Source organism: Saccopteryx leptura, chromosome 5, assembly GCF_036850995.1.
Source record: "Saccopteryx leptura isolate mSacLep1 chromosome 5, mSacLep1_pri_phased_curated, whole genome shotgun sequence".
NCBI lineage: Eukaryota > Metazoa > Chordata > Mammalia > Chiroptera > Emballonuridae > Saccopteryx > Saccopteryx leptura.
Genome location: NC_089507.1, coordinates 3,669,904 through 3,689,249, shown reverse-complemented (window position 1 = coordinate 3,689,249; position 19,346 = coordinate 3,669,904). Strand labels below are relative to the sequence as shown.

General features: G+C 50.4%; 1 protein-coding gene across 2 annotated transcripts in view; it reads left to right on the top strand.

The window, feature by feature from the left end:
• The first annotated feature begins 3,201 nt into the window (after positions 1 to 3,201).
• The window catches only part of KIAA0232 (KIAA0232 ortholog), a 98,524-nt gene continuing 82,379 nt past the window's right edge, over positions 3,202 to 19,346 (top strand). The window contains exon 1 of one of the 2 annotated variants that reach the window (XM_066387367.1): positions 3,202 to 3,395. The gene's annotated coding sequence lies outside the window, so the exon portion shown is untranslated. The remainder of the gene's footprint in view (positions 3,396 to 19,346) is intronic. The other variant, XM_066387366.1, reaches the window with a different exon arrangement.

Genomic DNA, 19,346 nt, shown 5'->3' with positions numbered 1-19,346 from the left:
AACCTTCTTGCTTAAATTCCTTGCTGTGTAGATGGGAAAACTGAGGCCCAGAGAGGGAGATTATGTATAGATCCAAGATCACCGAGCCAAGAAGGTCTGGTCCCTGCTTTCTAACTGCTGGTTGGCATGTGCTTTACAAAGCATCCCAGATCCAGCCTAGGTCGCTGTTCACCACGCATGCACACACGTCGTTGTAAACCATTGCCCCAGCTGGCACCCACACCATCCAAGTCAGAGGGCACTGGAGGTGGTCATGTTTCCCCTGTTACTGCCTCGCCCTCCTTCAGTGGTTAAAGAGCTGTGATAGGTGGTCCTGAGCCTGGAGAAATGAATGTTCATGGACACACACAGAGACCCAGATGGTTTCTCTTTAGAAAATCCTGATGTGGGACTCTTCTGCTTCCACGCCAACTGGGCTTTCATGCCAGCCTCCTCGGGCCTCCTTTGCACTCCCTGGGGATCTTACTGGTTATCTTAACATACAACCAAGATGATTCCAGATACTGAAAAGAGCTGTGAATAGAAAACAAAACAGTGTGGTGGCCATATGACTGGGAAGGTTGGCCACCCTAAACTGGGAATCAGGGAAGGTGTCTCCAAGCAGGTGACCTTGTTGGGGAAACTCGAACAGGAAGGAGCCAGCTCTGGAAAGAACTAGGGAGAGAGGGTTCTGTGAACAGGAAGTGGTAAGTGCAAAGGCCCTGAGGCTGGGGTCAGCCAACCTTCCAGGACTTTTATCAAAGCAAACAACCTAGACAGGGGGCTATACTGTTAAGGAAACAAAGTAATCATGACAGTTTCATTCTGTAATCTGTGTGTGGCTATATAAAATTATCAACTATTTCCTTTCTTATGAGACTATCTGAGATACACTGTTGTTGTTTTTTTTTCAGAGACAGAGAGAGAGAGTCAGAGAGAGGGATAGACAGGGACAGACAGACAGGAACGGAGAGATGAGAAGCATCAATCATTAGTTTTTTGTTGCGCGTTGCAACACCTTAGTTTTTCATTGATTGCTTTCTCATATGTGCCTTGACTGTGGGCCTTCAGCAGACTGAGTGACCCCTTGCTTGAGCCAGCGACCTTGGGCTCAAGCTGGTGAGCTTTTTGCTCAACCTCGGGGTCTCGAACCTGGGTCTTCCATATCCCAGTCCAATGCTCTATCCACTGCGCCACCACCTGGTTAGGCGAGATACACTTTTTTGTGGGGTTCTTTTTTGCTGTTAATAAGTCCCTTCAAAAAATGATGAGCGTTGCCTGACCTGTGGTGGCGCAGTGGATCAAGTGTCGACCTGGAAATGCTGAGGTCACCAGTTCGAAACCCTGGGCTTGCCTGGTCAAGGCACATATGGGAGTTGATGCTTCTAGCTCCTCCACCCTTCTCTCTGTCTCTCTCTCCTCTCTCTCTCTTTCCTCTCTAAAAATGAATAAATAAAAATCCCTTAAAAAAAAAAAAAAAAAAAAAAAAAAAAAATGATGAGCGTTGATGACAACAATGTTATCAGTGTGGAAAAATTAAAAGTTTTAACTTTGTAAATTCCATATATATATATTCCATATATATATGTAAATCCCATATATATAATATATATATAATATATATATAGTGGAGGGGCCTTTTACTAGTTTATGAATCCCAGTTCTGGGGGCACCTGGGTCTCTCAAGTTCCACTAGTTGCCCCTCCTTTGCTCCCAGATCACCTTGGATTTCCCACACCCATTCTTTTCTTTTTTCTTTTTATTTATTCATTTTAGAGAGGAGACAGAAAGGGGGGCGGCAGAAAGCATCAACTCCCATATGTGCCTTGCCCAGACAAGTGCAAGGTTTCGAACCGGCAACCTCAGTGTTCCAGGTCAACACTTTATCCACTGCACCACCACAGGTCAGGCCTCCCACACCCTTTCATCCTCTTCCTCTCTCTTCAGAGTCTGATTTCCAAAAGGGTAGGGCCACCCCTGCCTGGCATCCAGCCAGGCCTACAACAGGTGTTCGGAAGATAATGATTGAATGAATGCACTGTGATTTACGATGAGATACTGTTCAGCTGAGATGAACACTCGGAAACTAAAACTGAGCAAGGCTGGAGAGAACTGCGTAAAGGAAAAGATCCCAGATCTCAGAGCTAGGAGCCTGGGATCAAACCCTGCCTCCTGCAAGAGGCAGTGTGGCCTAGAGAAGTCAGAAAATCGTGCCTACTCACCACCAGCAAGGCTCAGGTGAAATCACTTCCTTTGAGCCTCAGCTTCCTCACCTGTGAAATGGGGATGACAATGCTCGGACCCAGGAGTAGGTGGTGTGTAAAGGACAGCTCTCCGCGGTGGTCCGTCCCTCCAGCCCGTAGCAGCTATCGTGTGCACTGTGTCCCCACCCAGCCCATAGGTTTGCTTTTCCCAAGAGCCTGGGAGCTGCTACGGGAACTTTGTTCACAAGTTCTGCCCAGAAAAGCTCAGTGCCTGCCACACAGTGGGCGCTCAATAAAGAAATAAGTAAATAATGACCCCTGGCATGTTGCTCCCACTCGGAACCCAGCTTCTCTTTATAAGTAGGTAATCTCCCGGTTCCTTCCTCTCTGGTTCCTGTTATACCTCAGGATTTCCTTTTTTGGGACAGGCCTAAGAATGACATGTAGAGAGTGGGTGGTAAGGAGAGGATGATTAAAAGGTTAGTGCACACTTCCGAATCTTCCAGAATTTATTTTTGCTTACTTAATAAAGAACCACGTTACATTTCTCTAGCCTGTCTTCTGTGTGTGTGTTTTAATTAAAGTCTTTATTTTAAACAGCTCACTCCAGCCATTCCACGACGCAGCGAACAGAGGGTGCAGACAGGTGGAGCGTGCGCCCGGGAAGGCGGGGGCTGCACCGGACCGCGGGTGGGGAGAGGCAAGTCGAGCCCCATTCCCCGGATCGGGGGTCGGGGAGGCGGCAGAGTTTAGGGGCTTTGGCACGCGCCCCTTCGTATGTAGGGGGGGGTCGTTTCCGCTCCGACGCCTGGCACACAGTGGGCTCCCAGCCCTCCAACCTCCCCGTGGCGCCCGGCTCCTGGGCCGGCTCGCGGATCCGGCCGCAGCCCCGGCGCTCCGCGTGCCCTCCCTATCCCGCAGCCCTGCGGCCGGCCGGAGGGGCGGGGCCGGGGCGGGGCGGCCGGCGCTGATGTAATCCCGGCGCCTGGGCGGAAGGATATGGAGCGCGCCCGGTTGGCGGGGCGCTGAGGCCAGTTGCCGGGTAACGGAGCGGAGCGGCCGCGGCGCGCCGCCTCCCGCCCTCCGCGAGTGGCGCCGGAGCCGCCGCCGCTTTACGTAAGGCGCAGGCCAGGGCCGCCCGGCGCTCGGCAGCCGCTCGGAGCCCTCGGAGGGAGAGGAGGCGCCGCCGCCAGCCGCCGCGCCGCTCGGCAGGTAATGGAGGAGGCCGGGGCGGGCGGGCGGCGGCCCTGCGGCCGAGCGGGCGTGGACCAGGCGCGCCGCCGCCGCCGAGGGGACTCTGGGGCCGGCCGGAGGGAGGCTGGGTCGCCCCGCGAGCCGCGGGCTCCGCGAGAACCCCGGCCCGGCCCCGGCCTCGGCGTGCGGTGGGTTGCAGGCTCGGGCGCGCGCGCCCCGGGTCCGGCTTGCGGCCGCACTCCGGCCGAGCAGGGGAGCGGACGATGAGTCCGCACAATGGGCCGGTGTCGCGGCGCTGGGAGCGGCTCTTTGGGGGTGAGGCGAGGCGGGAGCCGGCCATAGGGCTAGGGCGCGGAGCCCCGGGCGGGCGGCGGGCGGCGGGCGGCGGCGGGATTCCCGGAGTGGCCGGCCGGCCGGCCGGCGGGTGGGCGCTCGCTGCGCTGCCCCCTCCCCTCCAGCATTGTCCTTTAGGGGCCCGAGAAGGGAAACTGCCGGCGGGGGAGGGGCCAGGCTGGGGGCGGGGCCGGCGCTGACTGACGGGCGCGCGGGCCTGTGGCGCGGCGCGCGGGGGGAGGCGGGGCGGGGCCGGGCGGGCGCGGCACAAGGTTTGGCGAAGGTTACGGCCGCCTGCGGCAGGAATGACAGGCCCACAAAGTCATTCGCCGCCGCGACGGCGGCGCAGGCGGTCCTGACCCTTCTGGCTCCCGAGCCCACGCGTCCGGGGCGGCCTCTCGGAGCTCTCCGCCCGAGCAGCGCGGTGTGTCTGTCGCGGGTGAAATGCTGCGTCCTGCTCTAGGACTGAGCGTGCGGCCGGAGGTGCGCTCCTGACCGCGCCTGCGCATTCCTGGTAGCGGACCCTCACGTCGTGGCCAAGCCGGCTTTTGACTTGCTTTTCACCACCTCTCAGTTTCTGTCCTCCGTAGGCAAGCCCTGGAGATTCAGCCTAGGAGAAAGGATAGGAGGAGATACGCGGAGCGGAGGGCATGCGGTTCGTCGGAACGATTTAACTCAATGCGGCTCCTGCTCATAATGGCCTGGGTGGGGATACTTCGTCCAAGTTCCTGAGAAGGGGGTTTTATGTCGTTGGGTCTTTGTTCGTTTAAAAACAAAAAAAGCCAAAAACGGTGGTAGAAGATTGTTGAGTTGGGGGGTGGAAAAGCAGTTTTGGGTCATAGGTGCTGTGAATAGAACTGTGCACTCAAACCTTTGAGCTCCATTTCTGCTCTGTCGTATAAGACCCGTGCCAGAACGCCTTGATCATTTTATAGACTTTGAATTTAAAGAGGAAAAACATCTACCACTCTGCATTCTGAAGGTCAGAGATTCTCTCATCAGTTATTTTTTTGGATGGATCCATTCTTAAATGGGTCTCGTTCTCTCTGCTATTCCTTTGTGGCAAACAGTTTCTGAATTTGTGCCTTTGCATACCTGTAGGTAAGCTCCTTGCAGTCACCTCTTATAGCTTTCTAGATTCAATTACTGTCCCTGCTAAATAATTGAATGTTTAATAATTCCAGAAGTTGACTGCTTCAGTTTGGGCAACGTATAATGGTTTCTACCAAACCTGTTTCATCAGTGAAATGCCAATTCGGCCACTGGAACATTGACGGAAGGGCAGAATTCTTCTCTTAAATATTTAACTCCATAGCAAGTAGAATTAGAGGTACAGGTTTGTTTGTTTGTTAAAGTACAGGTCTTTAACATAGCAATAACAGGAAGCAGATCTGTAACTGTTTTAAGGGTAATTAGCTTACTTGTTACACAAGTTGCAAACATTTAGGAAATTTACATGGATCTTTAGCACTTGTTTAGTGATAGTATAGATCACTCTGCTTTTATGGTAGCACTTTCCAAAAGTAATAGATTTAAAAAAAATTGTCCCAGCGTGGAAAAGTACCGAGCCTGGGTTCTCTCTGTTTTAGCAGCATTACACTCTGAGCAGTTAATGGTCTCTGGGCCAGTTTCTTATCTGTGAAATGGGAATAATGGTGATTCCTGTCTCAGGATGGCTGGGATGGTCAAGTGAGGGGAGATGGGAAATCTAGCAACGTTCGGTCCCTTTTAAAATATTAAATTGATGCCAGTGTGTCAGAGCTTCAGATTCCTTTCTTGGCTGAGGGCGCTGTCTTCAGGCTCCTCTCTGCCTCTTCCTGTCTGGCTGCCAGGGCCCTCTTTCTGAAACTCAGATCCCATCTTGCCAGGGTCTGGCTGGGAAAGCTTCTGAGACTGCCTGCTGGTTGGAGACCAGAGACTGGAATCAGGGCCGCCAGCATCACATTCAGAGCCCCTCCTGGCCGGTGGTCTCTGGGCTGGACCTGTCCCCCCCCCCCCCACCTTCCCCCTGCGCTGCTGCCGCTGCTCGGGGCTCCTCTGGGTTCTCGGGACGTGCCAAGCTGCTGCGTTTCTTCTTTGCTCCTTTTGGTCTTTGCTCTGATTGGAAGGCCCTGTCTCACTCTCATCGCCTCCAGTTTTTAAAATTCCACCTCTGATTTTATGTCCTTTCTGGAGCCCTTTGGAAATCCTGTGAAAATGAACTATTCATTTCTGCGGCACTAACCCTCTATTTTTACTTCCATTATTGCCAACATCATGTTGTATTGTGTATGCGAAACTCTAGCTGTGTGTCATTTTACCCCCAACACCTTGCTCGGGAGTTTAAACCGGAGAGTATCAAATGTTTGCTAAGTAAAGACTGGAGTCTGCCTATGTAGTACATCATTCTTACAAAGTAGGTATGTTATTAATGGTCATCAGAGTACCAACCACATTTGAAATGCAGGTATACCGTGTTGAAGATAGTCGTTAACACAGTACTTAGAACATTTCTTCTCCATTGTTTAGCCTCTCACATGATACCAGGTAGGATCTTTATACAAAATGGACACAAGCACCTCGTCTGTCTACCGTTCAGGATCCCTGAGCGCGCTCTGCTGGCTGAGCAGTTGCTGCGCCTCATCTCTCGGGTGGAGGGAACCAGAGTACAGTTTTAACATATTTCTTACCTTTGAAATATAATTATACTCCCAGCAGATTGCATGGATTTTTCTTTTTAAAATGGATTTTAATAAAAGATTCATTACACGCATTAAAAGTACTCTGCATTGGGGGGGCTTGTTTAAAGAACACTAGCCCGTACTTGGAGGACTCGGGCTTGTGTCCTGGCTCAGCCGCACCCCCGGGTGCTGCGGGCACGTCGGTACATCTCTCTGGGACTTGAGTTTCTTCATTCTGTGAAATGAGAACAGCCTTGTCTGTGCTATTTTTTGCTGTGTAGTGTCAGTTAAAGCGGCTCTGCTTTGTTCAGATGTGAGGTAATGAGATGTCTTATTTCACAGCACATTCGTCCTTCTCTCGACCTGGGCTGGGAACTTTTGGAGCCTTCTCTTTCTTGCCGAGATCTCTTCACCAGGTCTGCCTCCGTGCATCTGCTCGGTCATCCTGGGCTCCTCCGCCCTGCCCTCCGCAGGCTCTTGGCAGTCCTTACGTGGGCTGTGCTGTGGCCTGCCGAGTGACTTCCCTGTCTCTAATCTCTCCGGTCCTCCTGTGCTCTTTTACCAGAAAGATTTTGACATGAGAGTCAGATCATAGCATACCCTCCCCTAAGTGTACACCAGAGGTTCTCGGTATGGCCCCCATTCCATCACACCTGCGGGATATGCCCTCGTTCTGCCAGCAGGCCGACTCCCACAAAGATTTCACCTTGGAGGCAGCACCACCTGGCTTTGGTTGAGAATTGGTGTTAAAGGGTTGGGAAATCATACTAAGACCTGTGCCATCTGGCCTCATTCTAACCTTGAGCTTGATATTTTACTACCTCCCTCTCTCTGTCACCTTGTGATTCAGTACTAGACCTCTGGCCATTTTCATGGTTGGTTGTACAATTTCCTTATTCTGAACTGTCCTTTCTGCCTTTTTCTTTCTGTCAAAATCCTTAATGCTGAAGGTTTGGCTTTAATACTTCTACTTCTATGAAAGGAGCTTCACCTAATTTGCTGAATTAACTCCTCATTATTCCTCTCCCACACAGTGCTTGACTGGCACCTCCAGTTAGCTATTTTTTCCCTATGACTTTTTGGTTAAGTTTTTACATGGAGGTCTTTTGTGGATTATAAACTGCCCTGGGGAAGAGAGTAAAATCTTGCCATTGCTGATTCCCTCTAATGTACTACATAACCTTGTACATAGTGCTTATTCACTGAATGTTTGAATTAACTCATTCATTCTGTAGTCTCTGATTTCAGCAGAAGGGAGGACGAGTACGATCGGAGTGGCTTTCTATGAGAGCTTCTTGAATCCATTGACGTGACACAGAACAGGGCCCGGCACCTAGTAAGTGCTCAGTAAGTGGCAGGTTGTGGCTGTTCGTTGGAGCAGGTGTGGAGAACTCTAGTGGTTGGATAAGTTGATGGGTTAGACAGCTTGTGCTGGTTTACTGTAGCGTGTACATGGCTTGATTTCTGGTGCTTTGTGTGTAAAGCAAAAAAATCATCTGGTCTCTCCAACTGCTCTGTTCTTTTGTTAGTTTTGAGAACAAGCAGAAAAGTGAGCAGTTGGTTGGAGAGGATTTTTGCACAAGCAGATTCATGATGGTGGCCGACATTATTCTGAAGACAGGCAAACCTAACTGGAGGTGACTCAGGTCTTTTTTCCTCCCATGTGGCTAACAGTCAGTGGAAAATGGAATTGTCAGATTTTACGCTGTATGTTATTTTTCATTAAAGCAGATGTTTCCACTTTAATCTTATACCTTGAATTAATTTATTAAGTAGTAGAGCCTCCCTGTTTAGTATTTGGAATGACTGTCAAAATTGAAAAGCTGTTTATGACATCGTCTCCAAGACTTTTTCCCTGAGCCAAGCTTTCTCCGTGGGCTGAGTGTCTGCCTTCCTGCTGGGCAGTCCTACCCTCAGTTGGAGAGGGAGAAGACAGGGGAGGAACACCAGCTCTCCTCTGGAAACTTTCAATTCAATATGCAGTGACTATGTTTTAGTTTATGTGCGTTATTTATTAACAGGGTGTAGCCAGAGACTTTAAAAAGTGATATCGGTTGGTTCTGAAATAATGTGGAATTTCCTACCTGCAGCAACATAAGAATATGTATTGCTTGCTGTTTAACATACATTGATATACTTATGATTATGAGCTTTTAAAAAAATCATTGGAAATCTACCTATTCCGAATTGCTCTTAGAACTTGTCCCAAAGGTTTGGGGATGAGAGGACTAGGCCAGCGATTAAACTAGTACCTGTATTAGAAATAAAGGCAATAAACCAGTTAGAAAATTAATAATTGCAAGAATGCTTGATCATATGTTGCTCTGCGTGTGTTTCTAGCCGGAGTGATGAAGGAAGGAGCTGTGTGTCTGTGTGTGTGCGTGTGATTCTCTCATGACCAAGGAGTGAGCCTGGACACTGTGCGCCTGGCATCTTGATGGTGCCGGTGCAGGAGAGTAGTCGGTGCAGGAGAGTGGTCGCTCAGTGCAGACCGGAAGATGAGTCGGCCCCTGTGGAAAGATGAGTCGGCCCCTGTGGAGAAGAAATACCGGAGGTAAATAAGTGTAAAGAGATGTGTCCCAGTGTGATTCCAGAATGTTTTTGGTGGGGTGGGCCCGGTGCGGTGGGGGGAATGGCTGTTACCTCAATAATAGGGGGGCAGGTAGAACGTGGGGAGGGGTTCATCTGCCCTTTCAACCAGGAGTTTATTTCTCGCTCAATTACATTTTCTTGAGCACCTTTGGAATCTTTTTTTTTTTTTTTTTTAGTTTTATTTTTTTAATGGGGCAACATCAATAAATCAGGATACATATATTCAAAGATAACAAGTCCAGGTTATCTTGTCGTTCAGTTGTTGCATACCCATCACCCAAAGTCAGATTGTCCTCTGTCACCTTCTATCTAGTTTTCTTTGTGCCCCTCCCCCTCCCCCTTTCCCTCTCCCTCCCTCCCCCCCAACCACCACACTCTTATCAATGTCTCTTAGTTTCACTTTTATGTCCCACCTACGTATGGAATAATGCAGTTCCTGGTTTTTTCTGATTTACTTATTTCGCTTCGTATCATGTTATCAAGATCCCACCATTTTGCTGTAAATGATCTGAGAGCACCTTTGGAATCTTAATAGCCAGTATATAACTAGTATTACAAAATTGTCCAGTTTGGGGGATTTTTCTCAAGCTTTTTGCTATTTTTCTTTAGTTACTAGCTTTTTCTCCAGTGTCTGATTAACATTTTGCTTCTTGTTTGCATCTTCCCTGAAGATTTTAATTGAGAGGAAGTTGACGTCGGATTGACACATTTTAGACCCTTTGTTTTTGGTGATGGTGGTGACTTGCCGCTGCTTTCTTTGGTTACCACCTTAAATAATTGAGTATTGATTGGAGCTTTGTTAATCATTTTTTGCTAGTATCACCTAAGGAGTTTCTTGTTTTTATAAAATGTAAAGCTTAATTTAAGTCTGTTAAAGTATACTTTGTATTATTAAAACGTTTTGAATATAAATAATTGTAAAGCCTACTTTTACAAAAATACGTGCTACAAAAATACAAAAAAGTAAATTATAAGATGAAAAAGTTTATCACCTTCACCTATCTTCCAACCCTGTACTCCTCTTGAAAAAACCACTGGTAAGTGTCCTTGGTGTCATAGAAAAACAAGTATGCCTGTGCTTGTACAAAGTGGGGTCAGGTGGAGAGTGTTCCGTGCTTAAGTAAACACTAAACCTTGTGTCTGGGGTGCTTTTCTTATCAGCACACGCACATCTGCTTCAGGTACAGACAGATCTACGTCACTGCTGCTTTTATGGTCCCAGAGTTCCATTGTAGGAACGGGCCAGAGGTTTTATAACTAGCTCGTGGGGTGGGCCCCCAGGCGGCCGTTGCAGAGCGCAGGGCTGCAGAGAAGCATTCCCACGCATAGGTCTTGGGGAGCTTTCCTGAATGCTGTAACCTCCTTACTCTGCACGGCCTGCAGAAACACTGACCAGCAGGTTTCTAACTTCTCTGAATTGTCATTGGTCACGTTACATTTTTTTTTCCCTTTTTCTTAAGTTGGAAATGGGGAGGCAGTCAGACAGACTCCCACATGACCTGGATCCACCCGGGGCGATGCTCTGCCCATCTGGGGCGTTGCTCTGTTGCAACCAGAACCGTTCTAGCGCCTGAGGCAGAGGCCACAGAGCCATCCTCAGCGCCTGGGCAAACTTTGCTCCAATGGAGCCTTGGCTGCTGGCGGGGAAGAGAGAGACAGAGAGGAAGGAGAGGGGGAGGAGTGGAGAAGCAGATGGTCGCTTCTTCTGTGTGCCCTGGCTGGGAATCGAACCCGGGACTCCCACACGCCAGGCCAACACTCTACCACTGAGCCAACCGGCCAGGGCCATGTTACATTTATTTTTGAGTGTCTATACTTTAATAATTTTAGATACGGAGCTAGATACTTTTTTTGGATGTGGTCCTAGAATATAATATTGTATTATTAAGGCCAACAACTTTTTGTATTGCAGATTGAATATTAGATTAATAAACATGATAAAGACCCCCGGTCTGTCTCATGAACCAGCAGCCTGTGTGGTCACACGGGGCCCTCACTCGGTTCAGTGCTCTGCTGTCACGGGCTTGATATGCTTAATAATTGTGCATTGGACCCCACAAATTATGTAGCCAGTCATGTAAAGACTTTTTTAGAAAGCATATATAAGTGATTTTATTCTCTTACCCTCACACTCCTCAACCTAGCTCCCATGACTCTCACTGTTTAATGTGCACGCTGGAGGCTTTTTAGAATGTTGTAAGTGCACACACATACGTCATTCTTGAGAGTTTTTTTTTTAAACTGCTAAATTGAAATCCACACAGTCAGTGTATAGTTTCTTGAAAAACTCCATAGTAATCTAGAATGCTATAAACTTAAACATTCTTTTGAGGGGGCTTTAAAAATCTTAGCCATAAGAAGTTGGTGCTGAACCACATTTTTAGATTTTGTGGGGGTTTTTTTTAGTGTACTTTCTTGAAGCTTTAGGGAAACAGCTTAAGTTACAGAATGTTATGATAAATGTCTCTGATGAGATTTTACTTTCTCTTTTTAAAAGAGGTTTTATTTATTGATTTTAGAGAGAGCAGCAGGGTGTGTGTGGGGAAAGAGTAGGAAGCATCAACTCATAGCCGCTTCTTGTATGTGCATATGTGCCTTGACCGGGCAAACCCAGGGCTTTGAACTGGCGACCTTAGCATCCCAGGTTGACGCTCTATCCACTGAGCTACCACAGGTCAGGCAAGATTTCACTTTCTAGAATCTAGTACGTAAACTTGAAGTCCATCAGTAGGAATGAAAATAAAGTTTATTTGTCAGGCTCAATTGAACAGGAGATTCCCTAGTGGGTATATAGGATTATTTGGGGCTTTATTTCATTGAAAAGTGGTCAGAATGCACTCACACTTGTTGAAACAGTTCCTATGTGTCAGACCACGTATGAGGGACCTTAGGTAAACTGGGACATTTCATCTTCCTGACAGCCCGGAAAGAGGGGGTGTTATCTCTGTTTTACAAATGGAGGTGTATTAAATCTCGTCATACTGGTTGACTGCCCGCTTCGTCCTAGGCGCTGATGCCAGGGTGATCAGATGTGTAGGAGGCTTACTGAAGGAACTGCCTGGGCAGGGGGAGAGGGAAGGGGGAGAGGGAGGAGAGAGAGGGAAAGGAGAAAGGGAAGGGAGAGGGGGCAGGGAGGGAGAGAAGGGAGAGGGGGGAGGGAGGGAAGGGGAGAAAGGGGAGGGAGAGGGGGCAGGGAGGGAGGGAAGGGAGAGGGGGGAGGGAGGGAAGGGGAGAAAGGGGAGGGAGAGGGGGCAGGGAGGGAGGGAAGGGGAGAAAGGGGAGGGAGAGGGGGGAGGGAGGGAAGGGGAGAAGGGAGGGAGAGGGCAGGGAGGGAGGGGAGGGAGAGGGGGGAGGGAGGGAAGGGAGAGGGGGGAGGGAGGGGGGGAGGGAGGGAAGGGACAGGGGGGAGGGAGGGAAGGGGAGAAAGGGGAGGGAGAGGGGGCAGGGAGGGAGGGAAGGGAGAGGGGGGAGGGAGGAAAGGGGAGAAAGGGGAGGGAGAGGGGGCAGGGAGGGAGGGGAGGGCAGGAGTGCAGAAGATGTGACAACGGAGAGGGAGGAGGTCCTGGGTGGGAGCAGCCTTCGGCCAGGATGTTTTGAGGAAGTCTTGGCCAGCTTGAGAAGGAGGTCCGCCTCTGGTAGGGACACTTGGGTCTGGTACCCTCCTCTGATCAGCATTGCTGGGGGCATTGGGAGGTCTGTGGCCTGATGGCCTTTCTGTGGCGATTCGGGATGTGCAGCAGCCAGAAGCTGTTGGTCGGCTGGGCCCCCACAGCAGGTCCTCCTGCAGGGCCGTCTAAGTGAGACATCCACACAGCCCCCACACGCAGTGTGGTTCTGTCCTGGTGGGGCTGGGAGAGGCTGACAGTACCAGTGAGCAGTGGGCAAATCCAGTGCAGCTTCGTGCTGAGAAGAACCCTAGAGCAGGACAGAAGGTGGAGTGTGTGCTGTGTAGGGTGAACAGGGAAGGGTGCTGATGAGATGACAGCTGAGCTGAAACCTGAGGGAACTGGGAGAGATGTGAGCACATCTCGGGAGGGCAGGACTAGTGCAAGACGCTGGTTCCAGGGTGCTTGGGGAAGCAGCACTGAGAGGCTGTGCTGGCGGACTAGATAGGGTGTGAGAGGAGAGGGGGAGTTGGTATGGGGCCGGAGCTTTCGGTTTAAGTTGTGGAATCATGGGGTGCCTGTGATGACATTGGGAAGGTCCATGACAAGGATGGTGGTGGTGAGAACTCAGAACTTTTTGTTGTTTTTTAAAGACATGCTGTAAGTTGAGGGGCCAGTTAGACACCTACTTGTCTAGTAGCTGAGGGCTCTAGAATGCTGGGTTCACGGGAGCGGCTGAGTGGAGATGAGTGTGCAGTGATTGCTGCGTGGACAGTATTTGAAATCATGGGGCTGAGATCGGTTAGGACAGTGCTGTCAGTGGGGTAGCCATGAGCCACATGTGGCTTTTGAGCACTTGAAATGTGGCTACAGTAGTTTGACTTGAGCTGTCTTGTGTCAGATAGACACCAGATTCCGAAGACTTAGTATAGGAAAAAAGAATGTAAAGTATCATTTATAATCTTTTTACCTGGATTATACTATATTCAGAGTGATAATATTTTGGATATATTGAGTGAAGTAAAATGCATTAAAGTTAATTTCACTTATCTTTCTTTTTTAATATGGCTGCTCCGAAGTGTTAACTTACGTAGTCTGGTTCAGCTTTGCTCTGGGATGGTGCTGCCGGAGGCAGCTGCAGGGCCACCGGGGAGGTGGGAACTGGGGCGACCCAGTGCTGATGGCCTGGTGTTTGGGCAGGTGAGTGGCACGGACGTTGCCCTGCAGTTTGTGTAGAGGAAACGTGGCAGGACAGGGGGCCCTGACCCCTAGGCGGTGGTGGGCTCGCCTCTTGAGAAGTGACCACGCCTTGGAGCTAGTCTGCAGGATGGGATGAATCGTTCCCAGTGCGGTTCTTCCAGAAGTGGGTGCCGTGAGGACAGGCCTGCAGCTGGTGTGCCAGGAGCTGTCACCGCCCTCCCGCAGGACTCAGGCAGTGGCAGGGACACGCTTAGAGGGCCCAGGGCTCTCAGTGCAGGCTGACTGACCACCCAAAGCCTGTCCGCTTTCAGCTTGCAACATCACGTGATGAAACTACCGTAATCTGACCTTCATTTTTTTACTGCCAAGCTTGTACGGCCCCTTTTAATGATCAGTTAGGCCCCTTGAATGAGCCTAGCTGTGTGTGTGAGGGGGAGGCTTTGTCGCCGTGATCTGGTACCCCAGTCCACCTTCAGTTCCGATCATCTCTGGAGATCCAGAGCTGGGGACGGAGTCAGGCCCTTCGCTGACGACAGGTCTGAGGACTTCGGGGGCCACTCATGGGCTTCTTGTCACGGTGTCGGTAGCCGTGTCCGTAGCATCCGGTAGTTGTTTTTCCTCCTTAGACGTTACTCCCCCCCATTTTATTCTGCCATTCTGGGAAAACACGTACACATTCAAGAACAATATTAATAACAGTCTCTTCCCTCACCAGTGGCAGACACTGTCATGGAAACTGGGACTTGCTCGGGCATTGCCAGGGCAGGAAAAGATGACCTTGAAAGGGAGAAGATCAGGTAGCACCTGCCGTTCGCCTTCGGCTGGAGCAGGGCACAGCTGGCCTCGCTTTCTCTCAGGCTTGGGGTTCAGGACCCCAGCTTCTCAGAGGGCCTCCGGGCCGGTCGGGCCCGTGAACAGTCACGCCCGTTCCAGAAACTTTGGTTAAGAAGGATCTGCTTACTGCTTTTATCCTTCAAAATTGTGCGATGCCAAGGCTGCAAGTCAGCAGGCAGGATGGCAGAGGCGCCGGCTTGGAGCAAGACCCATAGTGGCCTGGTCCTGACTTGCGGTAGGACCCTGAAGGCCAGTTTATGTTTCTGAATTCATAACGTGAGGAAGGTTGGGCTCAGCTCCGTGCTTTTCCACGCTGTGGAAGCAGCGTTGGGCACAGAGTGGTTGTTCAGATGCAGGTTGAATGAATGAAGGAAGGAATGAAGGAGAGATCTAGAGAGTCGAGATACTTAAGGCGGGTGGGAGAGGGGTGTGTGGGCAGCTCCCTCTCCTCCCCTGTGCCGCTCTAACCCACCTCAGGCATAGTACTGGGTTCAGCTTTGAAAACTGTTTGATCAGCCATGGGTTAGGCCAGGGGTCCCCAAACTTTTTACACAGGGGGCCAGTTCACTGTTCCTCAGACCATTGGAGGGCCGAACTATAAAAAAACTATGAACAAATCCCTATACACTGCACATATCTTATTTTAAAGTAAAAAAACAAAACAAGAACAAATACAATATTTAAAATAAAGGACAAGTAAATTTCAATCAACAAACTGACCAGTATTTCATTATTATTATTATTATTTTTTTTTACAGAGACAGAGAGTGAGTCAGAGAGAGGGATAGACAGGGACAGACAGACAGGAACGAAGAGAGATGAGAAGCATCAATCATTAGTTTTTCATTGCGCGTTGCAACACCTTAGTTGTTCGTTGATTGCTTTCTCATATGTGCCTTGACTGTTGGCCTTCAGCAGACCGAGTAACCCCCCGCTGGAGCCAGCGACCTTGGGTTCACGCTGGTGGGCTTTTGCTCAAACCAGATGAGCCTGCGCTCAAGCTGGTGACCTCGGGGTCTTGAACCTGGGTCTTCCGCATCCCAGTCCGACGCTCTATCCACTGTGCCACCGCCCGGTCAGGCACTGACCAGTATTTCAATGGGAACTATGCACCTCTCACTGACCACCAATGACAGAGGTGGCCCTCCGGAAGTGCGGTGGGGGCCGGGTAAATGGCCTTAGGGGGCCGCAGTTTGGGGAGCTCTGGGTTAGGCCCTCTGGGCGTGAAGGTGGCCTGCTCCTGATGCCCACCCAGCCAGCCCACTCTTTCCCATCACTTCACATCCCGTAGACAGCAGCTGTTAACCTTTCTCATCTCACGGCACACATGAACTACTTACAGTTCTATGGCACAGCAAAAAATACATTTTTTGACAAAAAAGAAGGTATAATTTGGATTCATTCACAGCAGACGGCTGTGGCTGCTGTCGTTTTTTAATGTGACAGCCTAAGGGAAGAGAGGACAGGGCCCTGATGAATTGTCAGCATCACATGCTTTCAACAGTCTTGTAGCACTCGGTGTGCTTCATGTGGACACTGGTCGAAAATCTCTGCCATGTACTTTTTACTGGTATTACAGGACATTACAGAAAACAAATGCAGTTTCAGGCCGCTGTAGGGTAGTAGTGCTGCAGAGGAGCTGTGCTAATGTCCTGGGGCTACTGGGACAAAGTACCACAGCCTGGCTGGCTCAGAACAGCAGAGGCTCTTCCTCCCAGGTCTGAAGGCCAGAAGTCAGAAACCCAGGTGTCCGCAGGGCTGGTTCCTTGGAGGCTCTGAGGGAGCACCTGTGCTTGCCCGTCTCCCGGCTTCTGGCTTGGACAGAAATCTTGGGCATGTCTTGGCTTGTAGGTACACGCTTCCGTCTCGGCCTCTGTCTTCATGTGGCCTTCTCTGTGAGTCTGTGTCCACATTTCCCTCTCTTTTTTAAAAAGATTCTATTTATTTTACAGAAAGAGGAGAGAGGGGGAGGGGAGCAAGAAGTATCAGCTCGTAGTTGCTTCACTTTATTTGTTCATTGGTAATTGTCACATGTGCCTTGACCAGGCAAGCCCAGGGTTTCAAACCCACGACCACAGCATTCCAGGTTGATGTTTTATTCACTGTGCCACCACAGGTCAGGCTCCTCCTCCACCTCTTCCTCCCCCTCTTCCTCTCTCCTCCCCTCCCCCTCCCCCCTCCCCCTCCCCTCCCCCCTTTCCTCCCCCCTCCCCCTCCCCCTTTCCCTCCCCCCTTCTGTCCCCCCTTCTCCATTTAGAGAGAGAGAGGGAGAGAAACATTGATTTGTTGCTCCATTTAGTTGGGCATGCATTGGTTGTCTCATGTGTGCTCTGACTGAGGATCAAACCTGTAACCTTGGCATGTTGAGATGGTGCTCTAACCAGCTGAGCTACGCGGCCCGGGCTCCACATTGCCCTTTTCTTATAAGGACATCTGCTATTGAATTTGGGTCTGAACAGAGGTGGACTGAGAGTGAGTAGTGGTGGTAAGAGGATGAACATGGGCCACTAACTGAAGGTGACCGGAGTGCCTAGGACTGTGGTTAGCACGTCGTGTTCTCAGATGGGGAGCAGAGTGGGAACCTGGACTCGGGTTTGTCTGCAGGACAGACAGCGATGCTGGCCATGGAGGGTGACCGTTTGTGCATGTGCCGAAACATGCTCTCTGCTTTACAATTGCTGGACAGCGTGCGGCCACTGCCCCCAGGCTAGGCTGTGTTGTGTCTCCCACTGTGTCTTGCTCATAGCAGACACACACCAAATAGTGGTAGGCAATGACAGTTCAGGGGAGTGTGAATCTGACGGGGCAGTCAGTTCCTTTATTGGTTTTTGGGGACTTGGGTCCTCTGGAAAGCAGCTGTGGACGGTTTAGCGTGTAGAACGCTGACTAATAGGTATTCCTGGGGTCCACACCCATAGGAGGGAGAGAGCAGTTGGACTGCCTTGCAGGCCTCGTTAGCGCTGACCGGCTGACACGGGGGGAGCTGTGCAGCTAGAACAGCCCCAAGGTGGACCAGGGGACAGGACCTGGATGCTCTCATGAGTCAGTCGTTGGATGTGGCGTACTCCTGGGAAAGGGTAGGGGAGTGAGTAGGGCAGCTCTCTGCAGGTCCGGCAGTCCCTGACACGTGACTCCCCGCAGCCAGCAACACGTCCATCAGTTGGGTTTGGGTTGTCCATCACAGTGTCTGCCAAGGTTGCAGTTGGAACAACATTCTCTTAAAAATTATTTTTGGATTCATGGTTGGTCTTCTGGAAAAATCCAGTGTTAAGTCTGTGTTCCTTTCTGTGAGACTCCCTCCACCCCCCGCCCCACTGTGTATGGGCTGCGTGCGTGCGCGCGCCTGTGCAGGTCGGTGTGCGTGGAGCTTTTCTTTCTCAGAGTAAGCATGCTGATTTCTTTACAGTTATGTTATTTCACGTAGCATCTCTGCCCACCGTGCCTGCCTTCAGCGGTCTATCTGTGCGTCTTCACATACCAGTGCTATTAATATTAAGGTCCTTGGAGCAGTAGGTCATTCTCAATGTTTTGGAACCTATTTGAATTGAAAATTCTCAGTTCACTTATTCCTACCTCTCTTTTTTCCCCCTGTTTAATTTGTCCTGCTCTGATGATTTGAAGTTCTTTAGGAGTCTATGGTTAAATTGGACCACCTTTAAGTGGAGTATAATTCTCAGAAAGCCGAAGGTAGATGCAGACCGAGGCTGCTAAGGTCACCCTTTTGGGGCCCGAAGGGTCCTCCTGCTGGGTAGTGTGGGCTGTCATCACGGGCTCTGCAGTGGTGAAGAGCTGGCCCTACAGTTAGGTCAGCCTGCTTTCAAATCCCAACTCTTCCTCTTCCGTGCTCTGTGGAAATTAATTTTCTATTCTAAGTTTCAGTTTCATTATCTAAAAAAGGAGTAACAACAGTATCAACCTCATAGGGTTGTTAGAGTGAAATGTAACTGCATGGAGAGCACAGGGCGTCGGTAGCCACTGAGCACACTTACTGCGAGGCGGAAAGGGTCCCAGTCCGCTGATTCTGGGTACTGGTGACTGAGCGACCCCTTCATCTTAGCAAACTTCCAGTGGAAGGAAGTGTTCGTAATCAGTCAGGACTGTCTGCAGAAAACCGGAAGAGAGTGCCCATCTGGATGAGGAAGGATGGGAGCGTTTCCTGGGTGACCTGGTGTGAGACAGGGCGCGCGCTGACCTCTCCTCCCTGTCCTGTGGGGCCAGCCAGCACCGCACAGGGCGGCACTCACAGCCTGAGGGCTGGAATGCCAGAGAGAGAGAGCTGTTGTCATTTGCAGGTGCTGACTGTAGAAAAATCTAAGAGAATCTATAACATACTGTCTAGAAGTAAATCTAGCAGCCAAGGCTTGTGTGTCAAACATTAAAACTTACTTGAAAGACATAAAAGGAGACCTAAATAAATGGAGAAATGGCCCTTGTTCATAAACAGGAAGGCTTGATACCGTAAACCAGTCAGTTCTCAAGTGGATCTATGTATTGTAGTTAACACATTTTCAGCCAGAATCCTGACAGGGTTTCTCATAGCTGTAACGACTGATTCTAAAAGTATGAGAAAGAGCAAAGGCTGAGAACAGGGAGACCCTGCTGGAGAGTCCCCAGGCTTCATGCGCAGGACCAGCAGTTAGATGGGTGGTCCTGGACGGGCTGCTCCGGTGCGCCCACAGGAGAGCCCCAGGCGGACCTGGGGTTCCACGCAGCGTGGGCGCAGTAGAGAAGCCTTGCTCATCCAG